Below are 27810 nucleotides of genomic sequence, written 5' to 3'. Positions count from 1 at the left end.
TAGTTGGAGGCTAATTACTTTACAATATTGTAGTGGGTTTTGTCATACATTGACATGAATCAGCCATGGATTTATATGTATTCCCCATCCCGATCCCCCCCTGCCACCTCCCTCTCTACCTAATCCCTCTGAGTCTTTTACCTGAAACTGCTGCTGTTACTGCAATCAAAGGAGCATTCAAAGTCAATGTCAGAGCAGGGAGCTGAGACCTGAAAAACCATAGAAAAAGAGAAGTACTTAAAGGTAAGCAAAATGAAGGGCTTCTAGAAGCAGTTGTGGAACCTAGGTTCATTCAGCATGCCAGGGAGATGAGAGCAGAGAGCAGACAAGCAATTAAAGAGAATAGGAAAGAATCAGTGCTGTTTTTTGCAGCTTCAGTTTAGGCCTGTCACACAGAATTTTTTTCTTTTTTGATTGCCGTGGCTAGGACTTCCAAAACTATGTTGAATAATAGTGGTTAGAGTGGACATCCTTGTCTTGTTCCTGATCCTAGAGGAAATGCTTTCAGTTTTTTATTGAGTATAATGTTAACTGTAGGTTTGTCATATATGACTTTATTATGTTGAGGTAGTTCTTTCTATGCCCATTTTCTGGAGAGTTTTTTTTTAAATCATAAATGGGTGTTGATTTTTGTCAAAAGCTTTTTCTACATCTATTGAAATGATCATATGGTTTATCTTTCAATTTTTTGTATGGTGTATCACATTTGTTAGTATTTGCATTATACTGAAGAATCTGCATTCCTGGGATAAATCCCCCTTGATCATGGTATATGATCCTTCTAAGGAGTTGTTGGATTCTGTTTGCTCGTATTCTGCTGAGAATTTTTGCATTTATGTTTATCAGTGATATTGGTCTGTAATTTTCTTTCTTTGTGATATCTTTGTCTGGTCTTGGTATCAGGGTGATGAGGATCTCACAGAGTGAGTTAAGGAGTGTTCCTCCCTCTGCAATATTTTGGAATATTTTGAGAAGGATAGGTGTTAACTTTTCTTTAAATGTCTGGTAGATTTCATCATGTCCTGGACTTCTGTTTGTTGGAAGATTTCTGATTACAGCTTCAATTCCATTACTTGTGATTTGTCTATTAGTATTTTCTAATTCTTCCTGGTTCAGTCTTGGAAAGTTGTACCTTTTCAAGAATTAGTCCATTTCTTCCAGGTTGTCCATTTTACTGGCATTCAGTTACTCATAGTAGTCTCTTATTTCTGTGAAGTCCGTTGTAACATCTCCTTTTGCATTTCTAATTTTATTGATTTGAGTTTTCTCAGACTTTTTTCTTGAGGAGTCTGGCTAAAGATTTATCAATTTTGTTTATCCTCTCAAAGAACAAACTTTTACTTTTATTGATCTTTGCTATCATTTTCCTCATTTCTACTTCATTTATTTCTGCTCTAATCTTTATTATTTCTTTCCTTCACTGACTTTGGATTTTCTTTGTTCTTCTTTCTCTAGTTGCTTTAGGTATAAGGTTAGGTTGTTTATTTGAGATTTTTCTTGGTTGTTGAAGTGAGATCAAATTGCTATAAATTACTTCCCTCTTAGAACTGCTTTTACTGCATCCCATAGGTTTTGGGTCATCATGTTTTCATTGTCATTTGTTTCTATGTATTTTTTTATTTCCTATTTTATTTATCAAGTGATATCTTGGTTATTTAGCATCACACTGTTTAGCCTCCATGTGTTTGTGTTTTTTACAGTATTTTTCCTCCAACTGATTTCTAATCTCATACTGTTGTGGTCAGAAAAGATGCTTGATATGATTTCAATTTTCTTAAATTTTCAAGGCTTGATTTGTGACCCAAGATGTGATCTATCCTGGAGAATATTCTATGTGTGCTTGAACAGAAAGTGTATTCTGCCACTTTTGGATGGAATGCCTTATAAATATCAATTAAATCTATCTGGTCTATTAACTCATTTAAAGCTTGAGTTACCTTATTTATTTTCTGTCTGGACAGTCTGTCCATTGATGTAAGTGGGCTGTTAAAGACCCCACTATTATTGTGTTACTGTCAACCTCCCATTACAGCTGTTAGCATTTGCCTTGTACATTGAGGTGCTCCTATGTTGAGTGCATAAATATTTATAATTGTTGTATCTTCTTGGATTTGTCACTTGATCATTATGTAGTATCCTTCCTTATCCCTTATAACAGTCTTTATTTTAAAGTTAATTTTATCTGATGTGTATTGCTATTCCAACTTTCTATTGGTTTAAATTTGCATGGAATATCTTTCTCTATCCCCTCACTTTCTGTCGGTATATGTCCCTGGGTCTGAAGTGGATCTCTTGTAGACAGCACATATGTGGGTCTTGTTTTTGTATTCATTCAGCCAGTCTATGTCTTTTGGTTGGAGCATTTTATCCATTTACAATCAAGGTAATTATCAATACGTATGTTTCTATTACCATTTTCTTAATTGTTTTGGGTTTGTTTTTGTGGGCCTTTTTCTTCTATTGTGTTTCCTGCTTAAAGAAGTTCGTTTAGCATTTGTTATAAAGCTGGTTTGGTGGTGCTGAATTCTCTTAGCTTTTGCTTTTCTGTGTGCTTTTGATTTATCTGTCAAATATGAGTGAGATCCTTACTAAGTAATCTTGGTTGTAGGTTTTTCTTTTTCATCATTTTAAATATATCCTGCCACTCCCTTCTGGCCTGCAGAGTTTCTGCCAAAAATCAGCAGATAACTGTATGGGGATTCCCTTGTATGTTATTTGTTGCTTTTTTCTTGATGCTTTTAACATTTTTTCTTTGAATTTAATTTTTCTTAGTTTGATTAATATGCTTGATCTGTTTCTCCTAGAGTTTATCCTGTATGGGACTCTCTGCACTTTCTGCACTTGAGTGACTATTTCCCTTCCCATATTAGGGAAGTTTTTGACTATAATCTTTTCAAATATTTTCTCAGGCCCTTTCTTTTTCTCTTCTTCATATGAGAACTCTATAAATTCAAATGCTTGTGCACTTAATGTTGTCCCAGAGGTCTATGAGACTGTTCTCAATTCTTTCTTCTTTATTCTGCTTTTCAGCAGTTATTTCCACCATTCTACCTTTCAGTTCACTTATTTGTTCTTCTGCCTCAGTTATTCTGCTATTGATTCCTTCTAGTGTATTTTTCATTTCAGTTATTGTGTTGTTCATCTCTGTTTGTTCTTTAGTTCTTCTAGGTCTTTGTTAAACATTTTTTGTATTTTCTCAATCTGTGCCTCCATTCAATTTCCAAGATTTTGGATCATTTTTATTATCATTATTTTGAATTCTTTTTCAGGTAGGTTGCCTACATACTCTTCATTTATTTGGTCTGGTGGGTTTTTACCTTGTTCCTTCATCTATAATATATTTTTTTGTCATCTCATTTTTTTTTGATGGGTGAGACTGTGTTCCTGTCTTACTGGTTGTTTGGCCTGAAGCTTCCAGCAGTGGAGTTTGCAGGCATTTGGATAGAGTTGGGTCTTGGTGCCAAGATGAGGAACTCCAGGAGATCCCACTCTGATTGATATTCTCTGGGGTCTGAGGTTCTGTTAGTTCAGTGGTTTGGACTTGGTGCTCTTACCACAGGAGCTTGGGCCCAACCCCTGGTGCATGAACCAAGATCCTGCAAGTGCTGTGGTGAGGCAAAAAAAAAAATGGAGCAGAACAATAACAAAAAATAAAAAATAAAATAAAATTAGAAAAATAACAGATAGATTAGAAAAATTAAAATATAAATAAAACAACAAGGTAAAACAAAACCATAATAGCAAAAGAACAAAAAATTCCAGAAAAGGCCTTGGCTGTGGGGGCCAGAGCTTAGATGAAGTGGAATTTAGGTGGGGGTGGGGCCTATGCTCAGGATCTAGGAGGCTGGACAAGGCCTTGGGGGGTGGGGGCTGGGGCAGAGCTTAGGGTCAGCACTGCCAGAGGGGGCCCCAGATTGCCTCTGGCCTTGGAGGGTGGAGGATCAGGCCCAGAATTTCAGTAAGCTCACAGGGGCCCAAGTGTGTGAGGGGAAATGCTAGCAGAGTTCCCCCTTATCTCCCAAGGGTCTCCTCCCCTTCCCCATTGATCCTTTCATGGTGAGTGGGCCCCTCCAGAGCCCCTCCCATTCCCCAACTGCCCTTCAGGGGTACTAGTCCCATCCTGCCTCCATTTCTTCTCTCTCCTTTCTCCCCCCATGTCCTACCCAGTCACTTGAGGGCTCCTCCTGTCCCCTTAGGTGTGGAAGTCCCCCATGAGCATCCAGTAGATGCCCTACTTGTGAGAAGATGCAAACTTTGCATCCTCCTACTCCATCATCTTGACTCCATCCCCTCTGTCACTATACACTCAGGTATAAATACTAATTCACTTTTAAACTCAGCTTTTTTGATTAAGAAAGACAAATGATACGAAAGAATTTCACATATACTGAATTAACTTGCCAAACCATTTGTGTGGAAGACTAGCCCATCTCTATCATGACTCAGTATAAATCCTTAAAACATAATACATTTGGAGAGATGAAGTGACTTGTCAAAAGAAAAGCCATGAGAAGAACACAAGTTTCCTGATTTTAAGTTGATTTTACCTTCCATCAGGTTGTCTATGTAAATTCCAGTCCCACAGATGGCACAAAAGTCTATGAAAGTCCTACTAGAAATGATGTTATTTTGTTAGATGGATGGCTATCTCACAGACAGGGATACAGGGTTTCCTTTAAGATAAGAACAGTAAAAGGAAACAAAGGGATAATTCTTTCCTAACAATATCATTGCCACATGACATATATTTAATGCTGATCCAATCATATTCTCAGCAAAATCTCCATTGACCAAAAGGTTTAGAAAACTTTTTCCAAAAGGGAAAACTTAATAATCTTTTTTTTATTAAAAAGATAGCATATCTGTAGATTAGTCAAGCATTTATAACAAAAACATGTACTAGCTTTATACTTTATGATTTATGGTGTAGAGAACACAAAACTTGTCTATCATTAAATTGTCTTTATTCAGTGGCAAATATATGTTTAATAATTACAGAGTAGAATTAGAAAACATTCTCAAATATATTTAGGCATAAAGTAACTTATTATTATTGTTTCATCTCACTTCTCCTATAAGAGGTAATTTGATACAGTGGAAAGGATATGGGTTTCAGAATCAGATTCCAACATTTGCTCTGTGTAACACTGGACTTAATCCTTGAGAACTTTAGTTCTGGAACATTTGTAAAATGAGTTAAAAATCCACACCACACATAGCAAAATTTACATATGATAACATGGGTGAAATTGGCTAGCACAGGGCCTGGAAGATCATATGTGCTTAATAAATGTCAATTCTTGATAAGCAGGAACTTAGGGTTTGCCAACTGTTGCATCTTAGCAAAAGCAAGAGAATTCCAAAAAAACATTTACTTTTGCTTCATTGACTACTCTAAAGCCTTTGACTGTGTGGATCACAACAAACTGTGGAAAATTCTTAAAGAGATGGGAATACCAGACCACCTTACTTGCCTCCTGCAAAACCTGTATGTAGGTCAAGAAGCAACAGTTAGAACCAGACATGGAACAACAGACAGGCTCAAAATTAGGAAAGAAATTTTGCAAGGCTGTATGTTGTCACCCTACTTATTTAACTTCTATGCAGAGTACATCATGCAAAATGCTGGGCTGGATGAAGCACAAGCTGGAATCAAGATTGGCAGGAGAAATATCAATAACTTCAGATATGCAGATGATACCACCATTTTGGAAGAAAATGAAGAGGAACTAAAGAGCCTCTTGATGGAAGTGAAAGAAGAGAGTGAAAAAGCTGGCTTAAAAATCAACATTCAAAAAACGAAGATCATGGCATCTGGTCTCATCATTTCATGGCAGATAGATGGGGAATAAATGAAAACACTGACAGACTTTATTTTCTTGGGCTCCAAAGTCACTGCAGATGATAACTACAGCCATGAAATTAAAAGAGCACGCACCTTGGAAGAAAAGCTATGACAAACATAGACAGCGTATTAAAAAGCAGAGACATCACTTTGCCAACAAAGGTCTGTATAGTCAAAGCTATGGTTTTTCCAGTAGTCGTGTACAGATGGGAGAGTTGGACCATAAAGAAGGCTGAACGTCAAAGAATTGATGCTTTTGAACTGTGATGTTGGAGAAGACTATTGAGAGTCCCTTGGACTGCAGGGAGATCAAACCAGTCAATCGTAAAGGAAATCAACTCTGCATATTCATTGGAAGGACTGATGCGGAAACTGAAGCTCCAATACTTTGGCTACCTGTTACAAAGAGCCAGTTCAGTAGAGAAGATCCTAATGCTGGGAAAGATTGAAGGAAGGAAGAGAAGGGGACAGCAGAGGACAAGATAGTTGGGTGGCATCACTGACTCAATGGACAGGAGTTTTAGCAAACTCCAGGAGATGGTGAAGGACAGGGAAGCCTGATGTACCGCAGTCCATGGGATCACAAAGAGTCAGACATGACTGAGTGATTGAACAACAAGGTTTTTTTGATATCTCAGATACAAGAAGACTATAAAAGACATGTTTAAGTGTTTTTGGGTCTGAAATAGTAAGAACATTATGTTCATTGATAATATCATCAGTTTTTCAGGATTTGCATAACATAATGATCATTTCTATGTCACACAGGTTTAATAAAAAGGAAACCAGAATTCAGTATTCACCAGCATGAAGAGTGGGGCTGCTCCCTGCAGCAGAAAAACATACAGAGCAAGAGACAGATTAGATGTCCCAGGGCGTTACCTGTGTCCTAGAAGCCTGAAGGCAAAGAGAACACATTTTTACTTGTGTTGAGAAGGAAGAAGTAGAGACAGCAACATGGAGTGGGAAAGAAAGAGTAAAGAGGAAGGGGCAAAAAGAGATTTGAACTGTGGCTGTGGAGACAGACAAGAAAGGGGAATTTTATCAAGCCTTACTGTTTGACATGCTATGTAAAGCCATGTATCTTAAAGAAAATCTACAGAAAAGATTTTAAGAAAAAGTTGTTGAAGTTGGATTTGTGCTTTGATTCTGTGCCAAGACCATACCATAAGAGGACCTAATTTTAACAGTTTATACAAGCCTAATACAAGTTGATTTCCAGTGCATCTCTCAGCAAGACAGATTGCTAATTGATTGCACATTGCCTGGACCCTAAGAAGCCTGAAGCCTTTGCATTCTCTAAAACCCATTTAAAAATCTTACAGGGAGCACCTTATCGTCTCAACCCATCTCATTCCTGGGAAGTAAGAAAAAGAGGTGGGAAGTTCTTGGGCTGACATGACTAGAAGTAGACTCAGCTTTGAAATCTGGAAAATCTGGCTTAAGTTCCAGCTCTGTCACTTACCAGCTATGCTCAAGTTATATACTTGCTTCAGTCTTGGTTTCCTCATCTATAATCTAGAAGTCAATCAGTGGCCTAATATCCATTGTAACTCAGGCCAAAAGCTTGTTGCAGAGCACTGAGCAACCAGGCTTCTGGTCAGCCTGTGGTCTCTTGGTATGTTACCCATCAACTGGAGCTCCTCCTGGAGAAAAGCAGAACTGAACAGAGGGGCCAAGGAACCCAGTGGAGAGGGGCATAGGAAGAAATATTCTGTGTTGCTAAGGGGCTGTAAATATCCTCTTGACCATGCCGGTGGGTGGGGTGGGAGTAGAACCATGTCTGAATTCCTGGACCATTTCAGCAAAACCCAAGAGGGGACTGAAGGCTACTGTGTACTCCATAGAAGCATTATTTTGCTTGGGCAACAGGAACCAGCACTTGGTGGAGTTGGAAATGAAAGTGGAGGTGGCATGGGGGTTGGGAGGGAAGCTGTAACTCACTAACACTGGAAAAGTTTGACCTTAAATAACAAAGTTATGCAAGAGGCTGATTCAGAAAACTGTGGTTTACTTAGTCTCCAGTCACTAGGGAACTTTCAGAGCAGATGGGGCTTTGGGCACTCTGGCCTCTCCCATGCCAGAAGCTAAGCTGGCTGCTCTTTTTCTTTTTGTATTTTTAAAAAACTTTTTATTTTGTATTGAGGTATAGCCAATTAACAAACATGTGATAGTTTCAAGTTGTGAAGGGATTCAGCCATACATATACATGTATCCATTCTCCCTCAAACTCCCCTCCCAACCAGACTGCCACATAATATCAAGCAGAATTCCCAGTGCTATACAATAGGTCTTTGTTGGTTATCTATTTAAATATAGCAGTGTGTACATGTCCATTTCAAACTCCCTAACTATCCCTTCCCTCCTCCTTCCCCCATAAGCCAGGTGCTCTTAAATGGAAAAATGAGGAGTAGAAGTATGACTCAGGCAGAATAGGGTACAGGCTACACTGCCCTTGACTTCTGTGGATGAGGTTAGGAACCAGCTTTAGATAGATGGACCCAGAAATTTCACTAAGAGGTATCTAGACTGCCATTAATCTGCTCCTTTCCCAACAGAGATTTTCTTGCCCTATGGCTTAATCCATCCTGGGATCAATCATCTGCTGATCCTAGCTCCAGATATAGCTCACTGACCTTTATTGCTAATCTAGCTTTAAAAAGTAGTTAGAGGGACTTCCCTGGTGGCCCAGTCATTAAGGATCTGCCTTGCAGTGAAAGGGATGTGGGTTTGATCCCTGGTAGGGGAACTAAGATTCCATGTGCTGTGGGGAACCAAGCCTGCATGCTACCTCCAGAGAGAAGCAACTAAGACTAGATGCAGTCAAATAAATAAATAAATATTTTTTTTAAAAAGTAGAGAATTTCAGGACTGGGAGGGACTTCCAAAGACCATCAAACAGGCCTCTGCATACATAATACACAATAGATGAATTCTGAGCCAGTTTGTCAAGGTCCAGGGAAGGAGAGTCCACAACCTTCTCAGTTTACATATACAAGTATTTGTTTAGTGGTTCCTTATAGTCCTGATCTTCCAGCCTTATTCTCTGCAGTTTAAATTTATTCCTTTTTATTGGACTTTCTAGAAGTGAAGACAAGCTATAGTACACAGTACCTAGCTAGGATAAATGTAAAAAAGAAACATGCCTATAAAATAAGATATACTGGGGATAACAGGACAACTTAAGGAATTCTTCAGTTATGTTCTGAACAGAAAGAAAAAGGAACATGACATAAAAAAGATGACTAGATATAATTTATCAACTGAATTAGGACACTTTTGAAAGTGAAAGTGGCATTTAACACAATAGGCGCTAATTGAACTGTAGCAGACTGCAACATCTGGTCCCCTTGAATATAAGATAACACACTTGGACTTCCCTGGTAGTCCAGTGGTTGAGAATCTACCTGCCAATGCAGGGGTCATTGGTTCGACCCCTGGTCCAGGAAGATTGCATATGGTGCTGGGCAACGAAGCCCATGTGCCACAACTACTGAGTCTTCACTAACTACTGAGCCCACAAGTTGCAACTACTGAAGCCTGCACTCCCCAACGCCCATGCTCTGTAACAAGAGAAGCCACCACAATAAGCCAGCACACTGCAACTAGAGAGTAACTCCCACTAACCACAACTAGAGAAAGCTCATGCACAGCAATGAAGATCCAGCCCAGTCAAAAAATAAAAATAAAATTTAAAAATAATAAAACAACATATCTAAGATAACAAAGAGAAACCCAGACCACTCAATTATATTTTATTTATAGCTTCCAAGTCAAAACAACAGCAATCAACATTTTCAAGTTGGAAAGGATAGAATAAATATGACTAAGAGGGAGCTGAATGCCAAGATAGTTAAGGTATTGGTAAAAGAATGTATGTGTGTGTGATAAGTCACTTCAGTTGTGTCTTGACTCTTTGTGATTGCATGGACTGTAGCCCACCAGGCTTCTCAGTCTGTGGGCTTGTCCTGGCAAGAATACTGGAGTGGGTCGCCATTTCCTTCTCCAGGGGATCTTCACAACCCAGGGACTAAACCTGTGTCTCTTGCATCTCCTACATTGGTAGGCGGATTCTTGACCACTGAGCCACCTGGGAATCTTAGAGAGAGAGAGAGAGAGTCATTATATATAGTGACCATTATGTCTCGGTTTATGCCTATTGCTGTCATTCCATTCAATTATTATCCCCTCCCACTCTCCAAAGTATTCAGGTTGAATGATAAATTTTATGGTTACCCTGCATATGTATCAGTTCAGTTCAGTTCAGTCGCTCAGTCATGTCCGACTCTTTGCGAACATGAATTGCAGCACACCAGGCCTCCCTGTCCATCACCAACTCCCGGAGTTTACTCAAACTCATGTCCATCGAGTCAGTGACACCATCCAGCCATCTCATCCTCTGTCATCCCCTTCTCCTCCTGCCCCCAATCCCTCCCAGCATCAGGGTCTTTTCCAAGGAGTCAACTCTTCGCATGAGGTGGCCAAAGTATTGGAGTTACAGCTTCAGCATCAGTCCTTCCAATAAACACCCAGGACTGATCTCCTTTAGGATGGACTGGTTGGATCTCCTTGCAGTCCAAGGGATTCTCAAGAGTCTTCTCCAACACCACAGTTCAAAAGCATGTATAGCTAATATTTATTAGTGCCATTTAGTGTGTCCTAATATTTGTCATGCAAGACCTCGCTTAATCCTTATTACCACCTTGTAATATAGGTGTTATATCATTATTCCCATTTTGTGAATGAGGAAGCTGAGTCTCTGAGAGTTTAAATATGTATCCCCAGATCATAAAGGTAATGAACAAGACTGACTTATCAGTTAGGCACAAGTAGATACAGGGTCTAGCGCTAAGTAGTCACTGTATCTACAATGTATCTATACAAGTAGATACATTCAGGAGTCCATAAAAATGTTATTGTCTTTTTTCAAATCAGATAAAAAATGAACTTTCAGGTTGAAGGAAATGTTTTAATACATAATATATTTGTCTTTGTACCAACACAGTTGAAAAGTCTAATTTTTATAGTTTTTTTCTTTAACGGAAAGGGCCCACAAAGTAAAGGCATCTAGGGCCCATGAAAGTCACAATATGGCCCTGGTAATGAGTGACAGAACTAGGATCCAAACCCAGTACCCAAGTTCTTAAACAGTAAATTGAAAAGCTAAACAACTGAGGGAACAGAGGTAGGCAGACCCAGAGCATCATCTGATGTCATCAGCTATCTGAAGGGTGGTCAAAAGAAAGCACTTCCATACTTATTTGATGTTTCTTTCTTGCCCTTCTGCCTCAATTGGGCTTGCTGAAATCTTACCCAAACTTCAAGATAGAGCTTAGTTCTTACCATCTCTATGATGCCTTCCCTAACTCCCATCTTTGGAATTGGTTTCACCTCTTCTCTACTCCAGCATATCATATTTATTTTATTTGTATTATATTACATATGTTATAGCATGTAATATAAATTTTATAGTATTTATATTATGGCAGGTACCACATTCTGCCATTGTATGCATGTTTGTCTTTCTTAAGAATCTGTAAGGGACGAGGACTATATTTTCCTTATCTTTGTATATACAAAATAGAGTGGTTTAAACATACTTTTGGCTCAGCTTATTTGCACTGAGTTGATCAGTTCATTTTAAAGATAAACTTCTCAACAGTCAGAGATGGTCCATATTGGACCTTTGAGATACTAAGCTCCAGGTATTGAAAATGTTCAAGCAGGGCAGGAAGTACACAGAGGGGATTCTTGTGTTGGTTGGAAGGTTGGACTGAAAGTCCTTTAGTGACCTTTCCAACTTGGAGTCTATTGTTTTAGAAATTTGCTTGCAGTCTTGAGAGGCAATACAATACAGTGACTGAGAGTATGAAGTCTGGAACCAGACTGCCAAAGTTTAACTCCTGACTATTGACTTTCTGGACTTGGGCAAATATTTAATTTCTCAGAGTCTCAATTTCTTCATCTGTAAAACTGGGACAATAATTGTCCCTTCCACAGAAAGTTACTAAAGATTAAATGAGTTAATATATGGCAAGTACCAGCACCTGGCACAAAGTAAAAAACATACAAATGTTTTTTTCAATAAATTTTCTGCCCCTTCACTTTGTGTATGTGCACACACACATATATATATATAGAGAGAGAGACAAAAGTTTTATATAGAGAGATAGTGTGTGTGTGTGTGTGTATATATATATATATAATAACATATATTTTGCATTCCAAAGTAGCATATATTTTGAAGATTTTAAAAGTCTTGACCAAAATATAGCCCAAAAGAAGGCTGACCTCCCAACTCCAGTTATATGTGATGCATATATATATATATATATACACACACACACACATATATACACACACACACACATATATATATATATATATCTGATAATGTGACTCTCATATCATGCTTGCCTTTTGAGCAGATCTCCAAGGACCTTCTTTTGTCAATCTGAAATGTCAGGATGCTATTTCAGAACCTAGGGAGTAGTAAGGACAATCTAGCACCTTTCTTGATGTCTCGGGCATGTTGGCATTGCAGTTGCAAGCAAGCAAGAAGGGATTGTTTATCTTTTGGACATAAGGTGCACTTTCTGGTTTGACAGTCAGTCAGAAAACTTAGATTTTGGTCTTAGCTTGTTCAATCATCTGGAACAAATCTTATACCTCCCCTGGATCTAAACCTATCAGTAAGGGTTCACTTCACCCTGGCTTGCTTCTTAAACAACCACATTACTCTGAAGCTTAGGGAAATGACAGCAAGTCTGGTGACTGAAAAAGGAAAAAAGCTTCCGCAAATCAGACATAACTGCGTTCAAATCCTGCCTGACATTGTGTCTCCTTTGGGAATCAGGTCATATAAGTAAAGTCTTTTCTGTAGAAGAAAGTAAGACTCTTATAAGATTATTGAAAGGATCAAATATGGTGATTATAAATAAAATGACATAGATCCTCAATTAATGTAACCATATTGGCCCCTGTGCAACATGCGTTCCCCCACATGTATGTAAACATTACTCTGTTTCTATACACCTGTATTATAACAGTAAGCCAAGAGAAGATGTAAAATAATAGACCGACTTAACTTCAAACAGAAGTTCATATTATCTCACTGCTGCTCCAGGATTCAATAGTTACATGTATGAAATAATTTTTACCCCTGAAAACCACTTTTTAAACAAGTATGATGAGTTCGGACTTTTCCCTACAAAAATTTCACTGTGTAATGGAGGTGGTTTCATTGTACTGTGCATTTAATACATTGTCAAATGTGGGTGGTCCTTCTCTCAGCCCTGCCTGCCCCCTTCATGTTTTGAGTGATGACAGGCATTAGTTCCACTAATGAAATGAAAAGAAGAAATGAAATGAAAAAAGGAGAAATGAAAGCAAAAGAAGTGCCCGATCTGAGGTCATAAGACTTTGTGACTAAGGGGGTTGGGAGTAATGGGGGGGATAATGAAAGAAATGAAGGGACTAGAGATGTCCAGTTTAAAATGAAGAACATTCATGGACTTTACATTAGCTGTATTTTAGCAACCACTGGCCCCAGTCCCTATTTTCTGGAGAACGTCTTATTCTAGGCCTCTATACAGGAACCCTATATGGCAAATGGCTTTTTCTAGACCTTTAAGGAAGAAGAGAGGGGACCAATGGGCAGAGGCACTCTAGCTTCCTTACCAAGAAACACAGGATTCACTCTGCCTAGGCCTTGATTCCATCACAGAGACAGGCCCTGAGCCAGGAAATGCTATCTAATCCTACAACCTATAGTCCAGACAATGGATTGGAAAGCCCATGACAAAAACTCTGTACAATCCCGAGAAACTTGTTCTTAAGGATAGAATGCACTTGTGGTTCTCAATCCTGCCTGAGCAACAGTATCATGCAGGGATTAAAAACGGATTTTCTGAGCCCCACTCCAAATTCTGTATTTTAAACAAATGCCTCAGTTGTGCAGCCAGGGATGAGAAGCCCTTAATCCTATAGTTTTCAAGTTTGAACATGAGTCAGAATCACCTGAATGGCTTTTTAAAACATGGATTGCTGGCCCCACTCCCAGAGTTTTAGATTCATTTGGTCTGGAGAGGGGCCCAAGAATTTGAATTTTCCTCAAGTTCCCAGATGGTGGTGTTACTGGTCCAGGGACCACACTCCTGTGAGCAACTGGCATGCAACTGGCATTGCCTCTTTATCTGAATTTGGCCTCGATTCAAGCAGTTCTCATGGCCTCTTCCTCAGGTGATCCTTGTACCAAACAAGTGCTGAGGAAAATTGAACCAGCCCAAACCCTTGGTTATCAAGTCAATCTCTACCTACTCTGTGTATCACTACAGAAAACAATCAGCTCACAACACTGCCAAGATCTCCTGGGCTAATCACACATTCATGCACCTCAAGCCATCTGCTTTGTAATGTAAAATTTCCCCCTAACAACTCCTAGATCCAGAAGGGCAGGGCTGGCCCAGCAGGGAACAGCAGTCTCTGACATCATAATCTCATTGGGGCTCACCTAAAACAGAGCAACTTGGGGAAGTAAATCACTGTGCAGATAAATCAAGACATTTTCTAGCAGGAGATAAGCATAAGTCTGAGAATGGAAGACAAATCTTGTCACATTTACAAGGATTATCATGCCTCAGGAGAATTCTTGAGGTTCTTTGCCAAGGCTGAAGACCCCATTGCTTTTACCCCTGCCCTGTGTTCTTCTGACAGAGTTAATTCATAGGTAGGCTGATAAGGAGTCTGGGGCCTTCGGAGAGGAGAAAAGGGTCTGGGGCCCTTGAGGAGGAGAAAGGGAAAAACATTTTTTTTTTATTTCCTACATTCTTTCCTCTTAGTCACATAAGACTTTTTTTTTCTTAAGCTCTGAGTTATTATGGCAACAATCTATTTGTTTCTTTAAGCTTTCTTTAAGCCCAGAGCTAATGAATACACAACAAAACAACATACCTTGCTCAATTCAGTTCAGTTGCTCAGTTATGTCTGACTCTTTGCGACCCCATGGACTACAGGACGTCAGGCTTCCCTGTCCATCACCAACTCCTGGAGTTTACTCCAACTCATGGTCACTGAGTCAGTGATGCCATCCAACCATCTCAGCCTCTGTTGTCCCCTTCTCCGCCCACCTTCAATCTTTCCCAGCATCAGAGTCTCTTCAACTGAATCAGTTCTTTGCATCAGGTGGCCAAAGTATTGAAGTTTCAGCTTCAGCATCAGTCCTTCCAATGAATATTCAGAACTGATTTCCTTTAGGATGGACTGACTGGATCTCCTTGCAGTTCAAGGGACTCTCAAGAGTCTTCTCCAACACCACAGTTCAAAAGCATCAATTCTTCTCAGCTTTCTTTCTAGTCCAATTCTCACATTCTTACATTACTACTGGAAAAACCATAGTTTTGACCAGACGGACCTATGCTGGCAAAGTAATGTCTCTGCTTTTTAATATGCTGTCTAGGTTAGTCATAGCTTTTCTTCCAAGGAGCAAGAGTCTTTTAATTTCATGACTGCAGTCACCATCTGCAGTGATTTTGGAGCCCCCCAAATAAAGTCTGTCACTGTTTCCCATGTTTCCACTGTTTCTATTTGCCACGAAGTGATGGGACCAGATGCCATGATCTTAGTTTTCTGAATATTGAGTTTTAAGCCAACTTTTCACTCTTCTCTTTCACTTTCATCAAGAGGCTTTTTAGTTCTTTTTGCTTTCTGACATAAGGGTGGTGTGATCTGCATATCTGAGGTTATTGATATTTCTCCCGGCAATCTTGATTACAGCTTGTGCTTCCTCCAGCCCAGCATTTCTCATGATGTACTCTGCATATAAGTGAAATAAGCAGGGTGACAATATACAGCCCTGACGTACTCCTTTCCTGATTCGGAACCAGTCTGTTGTTCCATGTCCAGTTCTAACTGTTGCTTCTTGATGTGCATACAGATTTCCCAAGAGGCAGGTAAGGTGTTCCGGTACTCCCATTTCTTTAAGAATTTTCCACAGTCTGTTGTGATCCACACAGTCAAAGGCTTTGGCATAGTCAATAAAGCCTAAGTAGATGTCTTTCTGGAACTCTCTTGCTTTTTCAACGATCTAACAGATGTTGGCAATTTGATCTCTGGTTCTTCTGCCTTTTCTACATCCAGCTTGAACATCTGGAAGTTCATGATTCATGTACTGTTGAAGCCTGGCTTGGAGAATTTTGAACATTATTTTGCTAGCATGTGAGATGAGACCAATTGTGCGGTAGTTTGAGCATTCTTTGGCATTGCCCTTCTTTGGGATTGGAATGAAAACTGACCTTTTCCAGTCCTGTGGCCACTGCTGAGTTTTCCAAATTTGCTGACATATTGACTGCAGCACTTTCACAGCAATATCTTTTAGCATTTGAAATAGCTCAACTGGAATTCCATCACCTCCTCTAGCTTTGTTTGTAATGATGCTTCCTAAGTCCCACTTGACTTTACATTCCAGGATGTCTGGCTCTAGGTGAGTGATCATACCATTGTGATTATCTGGGTTGTGTAGATCTTTTTTGTATAGTTCTTCTGTGTATTCTTGCCACCTCTTCTTAATATCTTCTGCTTCTGTTAGGTCCATGCCATTTCTGTCGTTGATCGAACCGGTCTTTGCATGAAATGTTCCCTTGGTATCTCTAATTTTCTTGAAGAGATCTCTAGTCTTTCCCATTCTATTGTTTTCCTCTATTTCTTTGCATGGATCACTGAGGAAGGCTTTCTTATCTCTCCTTGCTATTCTTTGGAACTCTGCATTCAAATAGGTATGTCTTTGCTTTTCTCCTTTGCTTTTCACTTCTCTTCTTTTCACAGCTATTTGTAAGGCCTCCTCAGACAGTCATTTTGCTTTTTTGCATTTCTTCTTTTTGGGGATGGTCTTGATCCCTGTCTCCTGTACAGTGTCACGAACCTCCATCCATAGTTCTTCAGGCACTCTGTCTCTCAGATCTAATCCCTCGAATCTATTTTTCACTTTCACTGTATAATCATAAGGGATTTGATTTAGGTCACCCCTGAATGGTCTAGAGGTTTTCCCTACTTTCTTCAATTTCAGTCTGAATTTGGCAATAAGGGGTTCATGATCTGAGCCACAGTCAGCTCCCGGTCTTGTTTTTGCAAACTGTATAGAGCTTCTCCATCTTTGGCTGCAAAGAATATAATCAATCTGATATCGGTGTTGACCATCTGGTAATGTCCATGTAGAGTCTTCTCTTGTGTTGTTGGAAGAGTTTGTTTGCTATGACCAGTGTGTTCTCTTGGCAAAACTCTGTTAGCCTTTGCCCTGCTTCATTCTGTATTCCAAGGCCAAATTTACCTGTTATTCTAGGTATTTCTTTACTTTCTACTTTTGCATTCCAGTCCCCTATAATGAAAAGGACATCTTTTTTGTGTGTTAGTTCTAGAAGGTCTTGTAGGTCTTCATAGAACCGTTCAACTTCAGCTTCTTCAGCATTATTGGTTGGGGCATAGACTTGGATTACTGTGATATTGAATTGTTTGCCATGGAAACAAACAGAGATCATTCTGTTGTTTTTGAGATTGCATCCAAGTACTACATTTCAAACTCTTTTGTTGACTATTATGGCTATTCCATTTTTTCTAAGGGATTCTTGCCCACAGTAGTAGATATAATGGTCATCTGAGTTAAATTCACCCATTCCAGTCCATTTTAGTTTGCTGATTCCTGAAATGTTGATGTTCATTCTTGCCATCTCCTGTTTGACCACTTCCAATTGCCTTGATTCATGGACCTAACATTCCAAGTTCCTATGCAATATTGCTCTTTACAGCATTGGAATTTACTTCCATCTCCAGTCACATCCACAACTGGGTGTTGTTTCGGCTTTGGCTCTGTCTCTTCATTCTTTCTGTAGTTAGTTTTCCACTGATCTCCAGTAGCATGTTGGGCACCTACCGACTTGGGGAGTTCATCTTTCAGTGTCATATCTTTTTGCCTTTTCATACTGTTCATGTGGTTATCAAGGCAAGAGTACTGAAGTGGTTCGCTATTCCCTTCTTCAGTGGACCACGTTTGTCAGAGCTCTCCACCATGACCCATCCGTCTTGGGTGGCCCTACACAGCATGGCTCACAGTTTCACTGAATTAGAGAAGGCTGTGGTGCATGTGATCAGATTGGTTGGTTTTTTGTGATTGTGGTTTTCAGTCTGTCTGCCCTCTGATGGAAAAGGCTAAGAGGCTTATGGAAGCTTCCTGATGGGAGAGACTGACAGAGGGAAACTGGGTCTTGTTCTGATGGGCAGGGCCATGCTCAGTAAATCTTTAATCCAATTTTCTGTTGCTGGGTGGAGCTGTGTTCCCTTCCTGTTATCTACCTGCGGCCAAACTATGGTAGTTTTAGAAAAGGCAGAGGAATCAGAGATCAAATTGCCAATATCCGCTGGATCATCAAAAAAGCAAGAGAGTTCCAGAAAAACATCTATTTCTGCTTTATTGACTATGCCAAAGCCTTTGACTGTGTGGATCACAATAAACTGTGGAAAAATTCTGAAAGATATGGGAATACCAGACCACCTGACCTGCCTCTGGAGAAACCTGTATGCAAGTCAGGAAGCAACAGTTAGAACTGGACATGGAACAACAGACTGGTTCCAAATAGGAAAAGGAGTATGTCAAGGTTGTATATTGTCACCTTGCTTATTTAACTTATATGCAGAGTACATCATGAGAAATGCTGGGCTGGAAGAAGCACAAGCTGTAATCAAGATTGCTGGGAGAAATATGAATAACCTCAGATATGCAGATGACACCACCTTTATGGCAGAAAGCGAAGAGGAACTAAAAAGTCCCTTGATGAAAGTGAAAGAGGAGAGTGAAAAAGTTGACTTAAAACTCAACATTCAGAAAACTAAGATCATGGCATCTGGTCCCATCACTTCATGGGAAATATATGGGGAAGCAGTGGAAACAGTGGCTGGCTTTATTTTTCTGGGCTCCAAAATCACTGCAGATGGTGAATGCAGCCATGAAATTAAAAGACACTTACTCCTTGGAAGGAAAGTTATGACCAACCTAGACAGCATATTAAAAAGCAGAGACATTACTTTGCCAACAAAGGTCTGTCTGGTCAAGACTATGGTTTTTCCAGTGGTCATGTATGGATATGAGAGTTGGACTGTGAAGAAAGCTGACTGCCGAAAAATTGATGCTTTTGAACTGTGGTGTTAGAGAAGACTCTTGAGAGTCCCTTGGACAGCAAGGAGATCCAACCAGTCCATCCTAAAGGAGATCAGTCCTGGGTGTTCATTGGAAGGACTGATGCTGAAGCTGTAACTCCAATACTTTGGCCACCTCATGAGAAGAGTTGACTCCTTGGAAAAGACCCTGATGCTGGGAGGGGTTGGGGGCAGGAGGAGAAGGGGACGACAGAAGATGAGATGGCTGGATGGCATCACTGACTCGATGGGCATGAGTTGGAGTAAACTCCGGAAGTTGGTGATGGACAGGGAGGCCTGGCGTGCTGTGATTCATGGGGTCGCAAAGAGTTGGACACGACTGAACGACTGAACTGAACTCATCGGCAAACATCCATTCTAACAGTATTGGCTGAAGGTCTGCCACAAATTAAACTGTTCATATCTTGTTATTACTATTATTTTTTAATATTCTATGCCTTCTCTGTGAAATTGAAAAGAGTGGATGCTTTTATTTCTATTCTTGGAAGTTTCTTGACAGCATTATGACATGAAAATTCAGCTGAGGATAGGGGAGATGAGAGCGGAGATGATCCACACTGCATGCTCTACTTTAAGGAGTCTATGGGCCTGACACCCAGAAAAGCTAGTTTGGAATTCAGTTCAGTTCAGTTCAGTTGGTCAGTCATGTCCGATTCTTTTCAATATTCAACATTTTGTAATAACCTATAATGGAAAATAATATGTATATGTATAACTGAATCACTTTACTGTACACCAGAAACTAATACAACATTGCAAATCAGCTATACTTCAATAAATAAATATAACAAATCCAGTCCTCTTGACCTCCACTCCAATGCTCTTACCACCTCAGCACAGGTGGTGCAAACAGATCTTGACACCTGCTCTCCAAGTACTGCTGAAGGGACTGTGGGTGACATGGGCCCAGAATGGTATCTTGGATTCTATTCTTTTCTTTTAAATGCTTACTCTTGATACTTCTGAGGTGTGGTGAAACCCAGTCAAGAATCACTGTGGTAGTCAAGATGAAAATTAGCTCTAAACTTGCATATGTAATCTTAGTGAGTTTATTAGACTAACAAGTGCATTTTTAAAGGACTGTGAAAAGTTAGAAAGCCTATTCTGCCCAGTAGTTACAGCAGCACCTAATTTAGGATGTACTTGGGGATCCCAAATTCTTTTATTCCAGTTTTATTGTTATATTGTTATATAATTGACACATAAAATTGTGTAAGAGTAAGGTATACAACACAATGATGTGATATTTGTATATGTTGAAAAATGATTATCACAATAAGCTTAGCTAAAATCCATCACCTCACATAGTTACAAAATTTTTTTCCTTGTGAACAGAACTGTCAAGGCCTACTATTTTTAGCAATTTTCAAATATACAAAATGGTACTTTTAGTTATAGTCATCATGCTGTACATTAGATCCCCAGAACTTATTTATCTTATAACTGGAAGCTTGTACCTTTTGAACACCTTCACCCAATTGCCCTACCCCCACCTCCTGCTTCTGGCAACCACAAATCTGACCTCTGTTTCTATGAGTTTGGTTTTTTAGATTCCACATAAGAGCGAGCTCATACAGTATTTGTCTTTCCCTGACTTATTTCACTTAGCATAGTGCCCTCAAAGTGTATCCATATTGTTATTTTTTATGGATGAGTTTCATTCCCTGCATATACATACCACATTTTCTTTATCCATTCATCCGCTGTTGGACATTTCCAGATGTTTGCCATTGTGAATAGTACTGCAGTGAACACGGGAGTGCAGATATCTCTCCAGATCCCAAATTCTTAGAGCTTCTTAGGTCACTGGGTACAGGTGGAAAGGTTTAAGCAGTAGGAAATAAGGCTTGTTTAGTGATATGAAAAGAAATGCTATGCCACCTCCATGTAATACCACTATCTATAGTGGAATTTGTGAATGAATTACTTTGAAGAAAACATTATTTTCTTGATTCTCCAGTCTCTAATACTGCTATCTATCTCTTGCTACCATCCTGGGAAGGATTTCTTCCCATAATCCCCTGTATATTGCTGGGATGCAACCAAGGGTCAAGGAAAACAACATACCTGTGAGAAGCTCTTGGTACATATTCCTGTTGCTCATCTTTCTGTAGTCAGATTTTCTCTAAAATGAGGAACTTTTCTCTTGGGAATCTTCAAAACCTCAAGATGATTGCTGAGCTCTTAGGACATGTGACCAAGCTAAAAGCATTTTCTTCCTCTTTGGATCTCTTTTTTTTTTTCCAGGATCTAAGGGAGTTTCAAATCCTGCTTGACATGTGTTATGAAACAAACATTTTTAGTGAGAAGATTTCACCTTCTGCCCACCACAAGTTTCTCCAGATTTCTTCCCCCCTGGGAGCTCTTGGGGTTACTCTGCTGGTTCAAGCCCTGCATTGAGAGAAATTCTAGCCAAAATGTCTAGAATTGCACATATGGACTGGGTGTGCTTCATCTTCATCCAGATCCCAGCTGTGTCTGAGCATTGTGGTCAGGCTGTCTCATCCTGCTTCCTTCCCCTCTGACTCCTTTCTATCACAAACTTGGCTGCCAGCTTGACAATATTGCCTGTGTTGTCTTATATTTTCTTTGGTTTGAAGTGCAGAATTTGTTACTTTCTCCTAATGATGGCCAAGAGAAGCCTGTAAAGAGACTGAATTCTGAACCTACAACATGATCAAGAACTAGAAACCATTACTAAAGGGTGGGAGGAAGAAACATCACAAAAACCCATTTACAGGGCCAGTTCTTGGCAGAACTGAGAAATTTCTAGCCAGGTCTTAGTAGTTTTACCCTTAGTACTCTCTCTTTCATACACCTCTAGAGTACCATGTGTGTCACACTCCAGAAACCTGGAGAGAAACCTTCCTTTGATAGCCCAGTGCTTCTCACTTTTAAGTACTGAAACTACAAGGTTTCAGTAGAGGTGTTTTTCAGAAAAAGAGATAAAAGCAGAATAGTATGTCTTGCAAAAACATCATAATTGGGAGGTGGGGTAACCCCTGGACAACATCTTTTTTTGTGAGTCAGGAGACATTCCCTAGCAGGATCCCTGAGGTTTGTAGCAATGCCTTTTTTGGGAGGAAAGGACCCCCTTTTGGCTTTTTCAAAACTCTCACCTATTCTATGTATCCTCTCTTGTTTTCAAATAAAAAAACTAATGGCAACTTCCCTGGTGGTCCAGTGGTTAAGAATATGCCTTCCAATGCAGGAGATTGGGTTTGATCCCTGGTCAGGGACCTAAGATCCCACATGCCCTGGGGCAACTAAACCTGTGCACCACAACTAGAGAGAAGCCTCTGTGCCACAAGGAAAGATCCCACGTGCCTCAGCTAAGACTCAATGCAGCCAAATAAGTAATCAATAAATAGAAACAATTTATCATGTGCCAGGTGTAATTAGTACTTTACATGTATTTACTCGGGTAACAAGTAATTCTATGAAGTAAATATCATTGTTCCAGTTTTTAGATGAGGAAACAGACACAGAAAAATAAGTAGCCCAAGGTCACCTAGCCAGTAAGGAACAGAGCTGTGATGGTATCACTGTTTACCCAGGACCATGTGGCTTCTTTAATCCCTATACTTTCTGCTAGTGAGCTGGGTTGATACATGGATCTAACTATTCCTATGCAATATCCTAGGCAGGTTCCTATGCAATATTGTTCTTTACAGCATCAGACTTTACTTTGACCACAGACATATCTCCAGCAGAGTGTAATTTCCACTTTGGCCCAGCCACTTCATTCTTTCTGGAGCTATTAGTAATTGCTCTCCCCTCTTCCCCAGGAGCATATTGGACACCTTCCTACTTGTGGGGCTTATATTCTGGTGTCATATATTTTTGTGTTTTCATACTATTCATAGGGTTCTCACAGCAAGAATACTGGAGTGGGTTGCCATTTCCTTCTCCAGTGGACCACGTTTTGTAGTAACTCTTCACTATGACCCATTTGTCTTGGATGGCCCTGTATGACATGGCTCATAGCGTCATTGAGTTATGCAAGCCCCTTCACCACAAGGCTGTGATCCATGAATGCAAGAACAGCTGCAACTCTCCTATAATACTGGCAGGAATGTAAGATGGCACAACCAGTCTAGAGTTTGGTTATTTCTTACAAACAGACACTCATCATATGACCCAGCAAACAAACTCCTGAGCACTTACCCTAGACCAGGATTTCTCAACCCTGGCACTACTGACATCTCCAGCCAGCTAATTCTTGATTGGGTGGTGGGGAGCAGTTTGTTCTATCCTTTGGAGGATGTTTAGCAGCATCCCTAATTTGTGCATTCCAGTAGATGCAAGTAGCACCCCCTTCCACCAAGATGAGACAATCAAAACGTCTCCAAACACTGTCAGATATCCGTTGGGATTGCAAAATAGCCCCCACTTGAGAACCACATTGGTAGTGAAACGAAACTTAAGTTCATGCAAACCCAAGTTCATGCAAATACCTAAACCCAAATGTTCATGAGTGTCTTATTCACAATTGCCAAAAACTAGAACAACCCAAATATCCTTCAGTGGAGAAAGAAATAAGAAAACAATGCTAAGTCCACACAATGTAGTACTATTACTATAGCAAAAAAAAGTCATTAATATACACAATAAATTTAATGGACCTTAAAGTTATTATGCTAAGTGAAAGTCAATCTCAAAATGTTATACAATGTATGGTTCCGTTTACATGGTATTCTTGAAAAGTCAAAATTATAAGGACAAAGGTACATCAGCAGTTGCCAGAAGTTAGGAATGAAGGGAAAATGTGGCAAAGGGATAACATGAGTTGAGTTTTGGTGGGTAGTAGAACTCTTCTGTATACTGACTACTGTGGTATTTACATGTACTATAGCTTACAGAACTGTATACCAAAAGAAAGAGCCAATTTTATTATATGTTTGAAGTAAAAAAAAACTAATTAATTTGGCTGCATCAGGTCTTAGCTATGGCCCATAGGCTCTTCCTTGCAGGGTGTAGGCTTCTCCCTCTAGTTGTGCCTCACAGGCTTAGTTGCCCCATGGCATGTGGGATCTTAGTTCCCTGATCAAGGATTGAACCTGCGTTCCCTGCACTGGAAGTCAGTTTCTTAATCACTGGACCACCAGGGAAGTCCTAAATTTTTTTTAAACAAGAAGTTTTTAAAAACCTGGGACACAAGGTTTTTGGATGTTATTAAGTGAAGCTGTGATTCCAGGAGCTGCTATAGCCATCTTGTTTTTGATTATGTCAGTGGTAATGAACTTTGGAACTGCCCCTCTCAGGACTTCATGCTGTGTGAGATAATATATTTCCCTTATACTCAGGAGATATGGTACATATATACAATGGAATACTATTCAGCCATAAAAAGAAAAAAAGAATGAAATTACCATTTGCAGCAACATGGATGCAACTAGAGATTATCATATTAAGTGAAGTAAACAAAGACAAATATCATATGATATCACTTATATGTGAAAGCTTTAAAATACAAATGTGAATGGATAAAAAAGCTGTGGTACATATACACAATGGAATATTACTCAGCTATTAAAAAGAATGCATTTGAATCAGTTCTAATGAGGTGGATGAAACTGGAGCCTATTATACAGAGTGAAGTAAGTCAGAAAGAAAAAAACCAATACAGTATATTAACGCATATATATGGTGTTTAGAAAGATGGTAATGATGACCCTATATGCGAGACAGCAAAAGAGACACAGATGTAAAGAACAGACTTTTGGACTCTGTGGGAGAAGGCAAGGGTGGGATGATTTGAGAGATAGCATTGAAACATGTGTATTACCATATGTGAAATAGATCACTAGTCCAAGTTCGATGCATGAGACAGGGCGCTCAGGGCCGGTGCACTGGGATGACCTTGAGGGATGGGATGGGGAGGGAGGTGGGAGGGGGTTCAGGGTGAGGGACACATGCACACCCATGGCTGACTCATGTCAACGTATGGCAAAACCACTACAATATTGTAATTAGCCTTCAATTAAAATAAATAAATTTAAAAAATACAAATGAACTTATTTACAGAATAGAAATAGACCCACAGACATAGAAAAAAAATTTACAGCTACCAAAGACAAAAGGGCAGAGGAGGGATAAATTAGGAATATGAGATGAATATATATACATTACTACATATAAAATAATCAACAAGGACCTACTCAATATTTTATAATAACTTATAGTGGGAAATAATCTGAAAAAGAATGGATATATGTATAACTGAATCATTGTACTGTACACTGAAACTAACACAGCATTGTAAATCAACTACCATATAAAATAAAAATTAAATTAAAGATACAAAATTTATTGTAACCTGTTACAGCAGCAATAGGAAACTATTAAATAATACAGTCACCCAGCTAGTATGTGACAGAACTGGAATATTGCAAATAGGTCTGGTGGACTCCACAATCAATGCTCTTTCTATCACCTTGGAGATGTGGTGCTTTTAAAGAAACGGTGGATGGGACTTCCCTGGTGGTGCAGTGGGTAAGACTCCACCTGCTGATGCAGGGGAACACGGGTTTGGTCCCTGATCTGGAAGATCCCACATTCCATGGGGCAATTAAGCCTGGTGCTGCAACTACTGAGCCCACGTGCCCTAGAGCCCATGCTCTGCAACAAAGCCACCACAATGAGAAGCACGTGCACTGCAACTAGAGAGTAGGTCCCACTTGCCACAACTGGAGAAAGCCCTCATGCAGCAACAAAGACCCAGTGCAGCCAAAAATAAATAAATAAATATTAAAGAAAAGAAACAGTGGATGCAAAAGTGAAAAGTAAAAAGCTACAAGAAGGAAGAAGAGCTTAGAGCCAATTCTGTGTTCTACAATATTACCTCTTCTACATGACCTGTTGTTTTTCATTTCAATAGTTATAAAGTTATTTGGATTTAAAATAATCTTTTTTTATTAAAATAATCTTTTCAAGTAATTGCTAATACTTCTGGTTAGATCTAAAGGTCATTAGTACTTTAGAATGAATTAATCTCAGTTATTATGTGGTGCTAATAACTGCAATGAAGAAATTGAAATTTTGATTGGGTTGAGGGTGAAGCAAATAATGCTGAAGTAATGGCAGCACTTCAGTTTACAGACAGGCCTGGGGGCTGGGAGAAGGGCTTTGACAATGAAAAGCTGGGGGCCATTCGAGGGCAAGAGATACAATATGCCAAAGACTACTTTAAATTTTTCAGAGAACTGCCTGCATTGAAGTTTTCAGATTTAAATTGCATGAGATCCTATTTATACTAGCAATTTCATTTAAACCTTGTCCTCAAGAACCTTGCCTTTCACACCTTACTCATCACTCATTTCCACAACTAGTGGTCACATCCATGAAAAGGAAGCATTAAGCAATTCACAAATTTGACTAGGGCTCACTGGCTCTAGTCAAATTTGTGAAAGCAGTAGGCCAACCTCTCTCATCTCTATTTGAATTTTAGCAGGGCCTTTAAAGCCTCCCCCAACAGGTTTCTGGCTTCTTTGTTTTGCTTTGGTCTTGTCTGGAAGGTTTTGAAACCTCACTGTCTCTCTCAGAGGTCAGTCAAGGCTCCAAAAGGAAAGAGGGCTGGCCAGCCAAGCAGATACCTCAGTGATTTTATTCTTCTACTTTCATTTCTAATCTTATTTTCATACCCTGAATAATCCCAAGGATTTGAGAGGGAAATAAAACTTAGTTTTTCCTTACAAATAAGTTTAAAATCCTTCCTTAACTTAAATAAGTGTTAGGTATGGGAATATATTTTGGGTGGGATCCTCATACACACTGTTGCATAGGACTCCCCAGTTACTAGAAAAGCTTTTGTCTCCATTTAGCTCATTTAGGGTAGAAAATCTATAAAGAAAGTATTACAGGCTATGAAGGAAAGGAGGACAATTATATTCCTTTGTTTATTAATCTCACTAAAAGATACAGCAAGAGGAGTGAAGTCTGAAGGAAAACAGATTTCTTCCCTCTCATTCTTAGTGAATGTGTGGTACTGCCTCCAATCCTGACCCCCATGGTTGATTAAAAAAAAAAAAAGATACCTAAAACCACAAGGTAGGTTGGAACTTCCGGTAGAGGAGTTGGATGATATAACAAAATAGACACTGACCAAAAGAAATCTTTTTTTTTAGAATACTATAATTGTAAAGTTGAAGGCACATCCTTGGCAGAAATATGATCAATTACATGCTTATGGAAAAACGAACTACTGAATATCTTGACTACAGTAAATGATTATTGCACAACATTGTCCACTGACATTTTGGGTATTAAACAATCAATGTTCAACAATGGTTAATTAAACATTTCTTTAACTAAAAGCATAAGGTTGAGACGCCTGGTTTTGGCTATAAAAGGCATTTATTATCAATGCCATTATGGAAGCTCTTTTCACTGAAGAACAAGAATTCATGCTTTTGTACTTTATCTGGTTACCCATACCAGATAAACTTTCAGAAAGACTACAGAAAGTTAGTGTAAAAACAGCTAATAATTTGGCATGAATCTAAATTTTTTATATTTGGTAAAATAGTATTTTTATAGAAAAGAAACAAAAAAACCTAAAAGGAGTGAGTCCAGAAATGTTTTTATTCTTATTAAAACAACCAGTAACCAGATGTCTCACCCAAAGAAAATAACAAAATAGAGTAAAATAAATACTAAGGAAAATAATTTTAAAGCAAGATCCACAAGTAATGGAAAAAATTCTCTAAGAACATACATTTTTGATTTTTAAGCTGTGTATATAAAAGATATGGACACTTAAA

General features: G+C 39.3%; 1 long non-coding RNA gene across 3 annotated transcripts in view; it reads right to left on the bottom strand.

The window, feature by feature from the left end:
* LOC139033171 (uncharacterized) overlaps positions 1-22933 on the bottom strand; it is a 55959-nt gene extending 33026 nt beyond the window's left edge. The window contains exons 1-3 of one of the 3 annotated variants that reach the window (XR_011485793.1): positions 21116-22933; positions 20727-20854; positions 142-209 (exon numbers count right to left, since the gene is read on the bottom strand). This is a non-coding gene — a long non-coding RNA (uncharacterized lncRNA). Of the gene's footprint in view, positions 1-141; positions 210-9561; positions 9944-19131; positions 19733-20726; positions 20855-21115 lie in introns of those variants that run through there. The other 2 variants (XR_011485794.1, XR_011485795.1) reach the window with 2 other exon arrangements.
* Between the last annotated feature and the right edge of the window lie 4877 nt (positions 22934-27810).

This window comes from Odocoileus virginianus, chromosome X, assembly GCF_023699985.2.
Source record: "Odocoileus virginianus isolate 20LAN1187 ecotype Illinois chromosome X, Ovbor_1.2, whole genome shotgun sequence".
Classification (NCBI taxonomy): domain Eukaryota; kingdom Metazoa; phylum Chordata; class Mammalia; order Artiodactyla; family Cervidae; genus Odocoileus; species Odocoileus virginianus.
This window is presented reverse-complemented; position numbering and strand designations above follow the sequence as displayed.